The sequence below is a fragment of the Phoca vitulina genome, unplaced genomic scaffold (genome assembly GCF_004348235.1).
Source record: "Phoca vitulina isolate PV1807 unplaced genomic scaffold, GSC_HSeal_1.0 scaffold72, whole genome shotgun sequence".
Taxonomy (NCBI): Eukaryota; Metazoa; Chordata; class Mammalia; order Carnivora; family Phocidae; genus Phoca; species Phoca vitulina.
Window position 1 is genome coordinate 1,216,868 of NW_022589775.1, and position 5,931 is coordinate 1,222,798.

At 38.2% G+C, this 5,931-nt stretch overlaps 1 pseudogene; it reads left to right on the forward strand.

Moving 5' to 3' along the window:
• Nucleotides 1-420: 420 nt before the first annotated feature.
• On the forward strand, nt 421-899 carry LOC116625044 (annotated as a pseudogene).
• The last annotated feature ends 5,032 nt before the right edge of the window (nt 900-5,931 follow it).

Consider the following 5,931-nt stretch of genomic DNA (forward strand, 5'->3'; position numbering starts at 1 on the left):
AGACATCAAGGCAAATTAAGCCATAGATATGTCCCAGGAGAAGTCCCTTACCAGGGAATAGCATAAAAGCTATAGAATGATGTTTCAGTTTTCAAGCCTGGCATGAAAACGTCAGAGAGACCGTTGGACCTGAAGCCCTAGGTAGACAAGAATGAGAGTTGTCTCAGTAGTTTACTGTATGGATCAGGGAGCAAGGACCAAGTGGAATCAATGGATTGATCAGCAAATATCTCTGTGGACAGATGACTCAAAAACAAGATGGGTCATACAACATCTTGAAATTACATACATCTCCCTGGAACTTAGACCCAAGCCAGGGAAAAGACAGACAGTTTAAGTGTCTGATGTCCTAAGAAACTAAAGATTCAAAGAGGGCTTGCAGATGATGCCACCCCCTGGAGCTGCCCCCGCTGCCCAGCCATGGTCAACCCCACTGTGTTCTTCAACATCACTGTGGAGGGCAAGCCCTTGGGCCCCATCTCCTTCCAGCTGTTGACAAAGTTCCAAAGACAGCAGAAAACTTTTGTGCTCTGAGCACTGGGGAGAAAGGATTTCATTATAAAGGTTCCTGCTTTCACAGTATTATTCCGAGATTTCTGTGCCAGGGTAGTGACTTCACACACCATAATGGCACTGGCAGCAAGCCCATCTATAGGGAAAAATTTGATGATGAGAATTTCATCCTGAAGCGTATAGGTCCTGGCATCTTGTACATGGCAAATGCTGACGGTTCCCAGTTTCTCAACTGCACTGCCAACACTGAGTGGTTGGATGGCAAGCATGTGGTCTTTGGCAAGGTGAGAGAGGGCATGAATATTGTGGAAGGCATGGAGCACTTTGGGTCCAGGAATGGCAAGACCAGCAAGAAGATCACCATTGCTGACTGTAGACAAATCTAATAAATTTGACTTGTATTTTATCTTAACTACTGGACCATTCCTTCTGTAGCTCAGGAGAGCACCGCTTCACCCCCATCTGCTCAAAATATTCTATAATCTGGGCACCTGGGTGGCTCAGTTGGTTGGGCGACTGCCTTCGGCTGAGGTCATGATCCTGTAGTCCCGGGATCGAGTCCCGCATCGGGCTCCCTGCTCGGCGGGGGTCTGCTTCTCCCTCTGACCCTCTTCCCTCTCGTGCTATCTCTCATTCTCTCTCTCAAATAAATAAATAATTTTTTTTTTAAAAAAAAGAAATATTCTATAATCTTTGTGCTCTCACTGCACTTCTATGGGTTCATATTTTCCTTACGCTCCTCCAAGTCTAGCTGGATTGCAGAGTTATGTATATGATTATGAGATAAAAATTCATATAATAAAATAAAGATAAACAACAAGAAAGATTCAAAGAAAAAATTTAGTTGATATGTAGAAGAATCAAGTCATGTTTCTTACATTTCTGGTTTATTTTGGACTGAGATTTGTACCTGTTATAACAGATAATGTAATTAACACTTACATCATGAATTACTGTTAGTTAGTTTCCAAGTACCCTGATCTCCCAGATTTTCCTAATATCATGAACACAATGAAACTGTAGGGCATCACCTATAGAACCATCTAATTTCTTGTCATCTGTCCTCACACATATTTTTCACTTCATATATTTGCTCACATTGTGCATTTCCCTTCTTTCTTTCTTTTCTCCAGTTTTTTAGTGAAGAGCTACTATGTGCAAACCATGATAGAGTAATAGTGTCTTTGTCATTTAAGTCCCACGTTCTGTGATTTTATATGAGCTATCATTTATTGTACATTTATCATAGTAGGAGCTTTACAAAAACTATCTCCTCTTCACAAACACAAAAAGTGAGTTCGGCATCATGATTCCTTTTTACAAACTGAAAAGAGAAGCTTGGAAAAGCTGCATAACTTGCCTAAAGTCAAAGTGATTGAAAATAAAGGAGATGAGCCTCAAAATCTCTTCTGTTTCTAAACCACCAGCCCAAGTTGATCTCTGGTTTGCTACCACCTTTTGAAAACATTGTCACTTCAACGTATAGTACCTAATTTTCTTTTTTTCTTTTTTTTCCCTTTCTCATCACACAACTAGCTCACAACAAATGTTCTTTATTATAGGATGTCCTATTATGTCATCACTTAGGTTTTACATTTACCTTCTAAACCAAATTGAAAACAACCAAAGGTCATAGATGAGGCCTCCTTTTAGGGAAGCTTTTCCCCATATTTCTTACTTTGCCATAAATAGTAGTGAACTTCAAGCAATATTTAATCTTGCAATAGTCTCTCCCCTTAAAAAAAAATAAAAAAATAAACACCCTGACATTTTCTTATTCCTCTTTTCCTCTAGATACTTATCCTATCTCTTTTCTTCTTTCTACAGCCAAGATTCTTTAGAGTGTCTGCATTCTCTGTATTTACTAGCTCACCTCCTATTCACTCCCCAACACACTGCCGTCTGACTTCTTCTCCCACTAAGCCACTAGGAGCTCTTTGGAATGTCACCAATAAATTTTTTTATGCAAAACCCATTGAACACTTTTTGGTTTTTATCTAATCAGCTGTGTGGCACATAAATATGTAGAATAGCCAAGTAGAAAGAGGGATTGTGTGCCTTGAGCAGTTTTTCAAAAGTAAAACCTTTAAAGCACTTATTTTTGAGATAATATGTTCACATAATCAGGACAGTTGTTAAAACTATGGTGTAGAGTTCAGTAATTCATCAGTTACATATAACACCCAGTGCTCATTACATCACATGCCCTCCTTAATGCCCATCACCCAGTTATCCCATCCATATCCGAAATTAATGATACACTATATGTTGACTAATTGAATTTAAATAAAAGAAAGAAGGAGAGAAAGAAGAAAGAAAGAAAGAAAGAAAGAAAGAAAGAAAGAAAGAAAGAAAGAAAGAAAGAAAAAGAAAGAAAGAAAGAAAGAAAGAAAGAAAGAAAGAAAGAAAGAAAGAGAAAGAAAGAAAGAAAGAAAGAAAGAAAGAAAGAAAGAAAGACAGACCATGGTGTAAGTAAGTAGAGGAATCATTGTGTAAGCTAGGTAGCATGACACAGACAAAAAAGTCCAGGGCTTGCTCCCTTCTGAACAGTGGAGTTCTCCTTTACCTAATGGTGGCGGCCACCCAAGACTCTCTCCACTGACATGAGAACTTGAAATCCTCTTCTTAAAAAGTGTCTTCCCTGGACTTTGGGAACCTGCAAGCTTCCCCCTGTACCACTTCCATGGCCTGAACCTCTATTATCTCAGCTAATTTCTACTCATGCTTCAAGTCTTCACTTAAACATCTCCTCATCATAGAAGCCTTCCATGACTCTCCAGGATTAATTAAATCCCCCTTACTTTAGACAACTTTACATCCTCTTCCATAACACTCATCACAGTTGTCATTATTTATTGCATATCTGTCTTTGCTAACTGTGATCTTCAGGAGGATAGATGGTCGTTTCACTATCACAGCCCCAGGGCCCAACAGAGTATCTGGCACATCAAAAGTGCTTGATAACTATTCCCTGAATTGAACTGAATTGAAATTTTCTTAAGTTGACTTTCTAATCACATTTTAGCAGGTACATTTATAAACATAGGTAACATTAAAAGAAGAGGGTTGTTATGATGCTACAATGTCTGGAAGAATTCTCAAAAAGGGCCCTTGAAGAACTCGAGAATATTTAACCTACAGAAGAAAAAAGCGTTTAAAGCCTATCATACGGAATAGAGCCTAGAATTACTCCCTGTGACCAAACTAGATCACAGAGGAACAATTCAGCTCCATATAGGAAAAGACTCTCCAACAATTGAAGCTAGCAAAAAATAATAATAATAAAATAATAATAATAATAATAATAATAATAATAACCTTGCATCAAAGTGGGAGCAGTTCTCTGCCCCTGCTCTAGTTTAGACAGACATGAACCTGAGAAGGGATTTCCCCTCACTGGACAGGTAATTGGAGAATATGTGTCCAGAAGATACTTCCACACTCTCAGGTTTCCTTTGTAAGTGAAGGAAAAGTAAAAACAATATATCATCTCTCTTCCCCTTGAACCATCGTAAGTTTAAAAGGGAAAAGATGCATAAAGCAGAGAAAAGGTAGACCATAAACTCTTCAGAAAAGAATTGTGTTTAATATACACTGTTGTTATGATTTATTTTCCCCCCAGGTGTATTGGACTTGTTCTAATGCTATTTTCATGTTCGATTTGTTTTTAGTTGAGGTTTGTTTGGTTGATTGGTTGGTTTATTTGTTTCTTAGTATCTGCTTTATCCATGCAAAGAACTTCTTGTACTTTGCCCTTTATTCTGAATTTTGTAGCCAAAGTTTGTGGTTCAACAAGGAGCAATTGCTCAACAAACATGAAAATGATGATTGCTTATTGTTGGTATTTAATGCAATTACTCAAAAATTTAATAAACACTTTTATAGAAGCTCAAAATTTCCAGTCAGAACACATCCCTTGAGACATGGCTGGTAGCAAGAAGTAGCTTGTTCAAGACAGTTTAGAGGGGGGAAATTATTTTTGAAAGAAAATCATGAAGCCATAATATTAGTTTAATTGATAATAGGGTTCTAGGGTTAAACACACTTTCTGCATTAGTAACCATTTTATTTCAGATACTTTCTGTCTGGCCTTTCTTGACTCTCAATGCCAGGAAGAAACAGATGGCAAATATGGAGGCATTTGGAATTAAAATTACACAAGCAATTCTCTAACAAGACAGACACAGTATTTAAGCTGAGATTTTTTTTCATTTACCCCATTATTTTTAATATCATTTAGTCTTTCTCTACTATTCAGCAATATAGCACATACACAATAATTTTCTTATAAAGAAAATCAAACTTTTTTTCTTTTGAGAAAATAGGTGTTTGGGACAATTCAAATAAGCCCATTTAAAAATAAAATCACTAAATGATAAATTTAAATTTGACCTGAACAAATATTAGAGCATGTCAAATTAGAGCATAATGAGATTATTTTTATCCCTTTGTTACTCATTCTACAGACTATAGAGAATTTTTATTGAGTTTCTCAACAGACTGCAGACATTTATTGACATTGGGAAGGACTTAGGAGAAGCAAATGAGAAGATACATACATAAGCATATCAGGGAGGCTTGGGGGAATGGGTTTACAACATGGTAGCAGCCTGGGCAGGAGGAAGCACACCTCTTACACCGCCAGATACTGCTCAGAGTGGTTCAGCATTAAGACCAAAGCAGGTAACCAAAAGTGAGAGTCTCATGAGAACCCACTGAGCCTCTAAAACCTCAAAGGTTGGCTGGATAGGGTAGTGTTGGGCAAAGCCTCAAGCTACTCTATCTTGACATCAGAGAGATTTCTACTTCTGGAAAACTGGAGTTGGAGTACTTTTCCCTATTGCTTCTGCTAACTAGAGCATAAATAAACAAACAAACTGGGACATAAAATCAACATAAGAAGACTCTGAAAGATGGAGAGAACATAAGGTCTGGCTAGAGATTTTGAGACCCATGGAAAGACACAGTGGTAAGTTCTCTAGGTTTTTGGGTTTTGGGTTTTGGGTTTTGGGTTTTCTTTGCTTCAGTTATTCCAGACTGCTTTCTGGAAAAGCCAGTAATCCAGAAACACCAATAGGCACCTTAAGAAACACCAACAGGCACCTTAAAAAAAAAAAAAATCTAAAGTAAAATAAACCTGCTCCCATTATCCAAAAGGAGCATCCCAATCAGAAAGAAAACTTTTCTAAAATAACCATCCTGCTTTAGCTAAATACCACAGAGAAAACTGTTCCCAGCCACCAACCTTACTCTCACCAGCAAAGGCCAAGTGGGGTACACAGACTTTCACCCTTGCCAGGTGCTAATGAAGCACCCCAACACTTCCACTAGCGTGATATCAGAGAAGACCCATATTGGGGCAGGGCTCTTCACTATGCCAGCTCCCATCCCCCACCCAACCCCATCCCTGCATTGTCA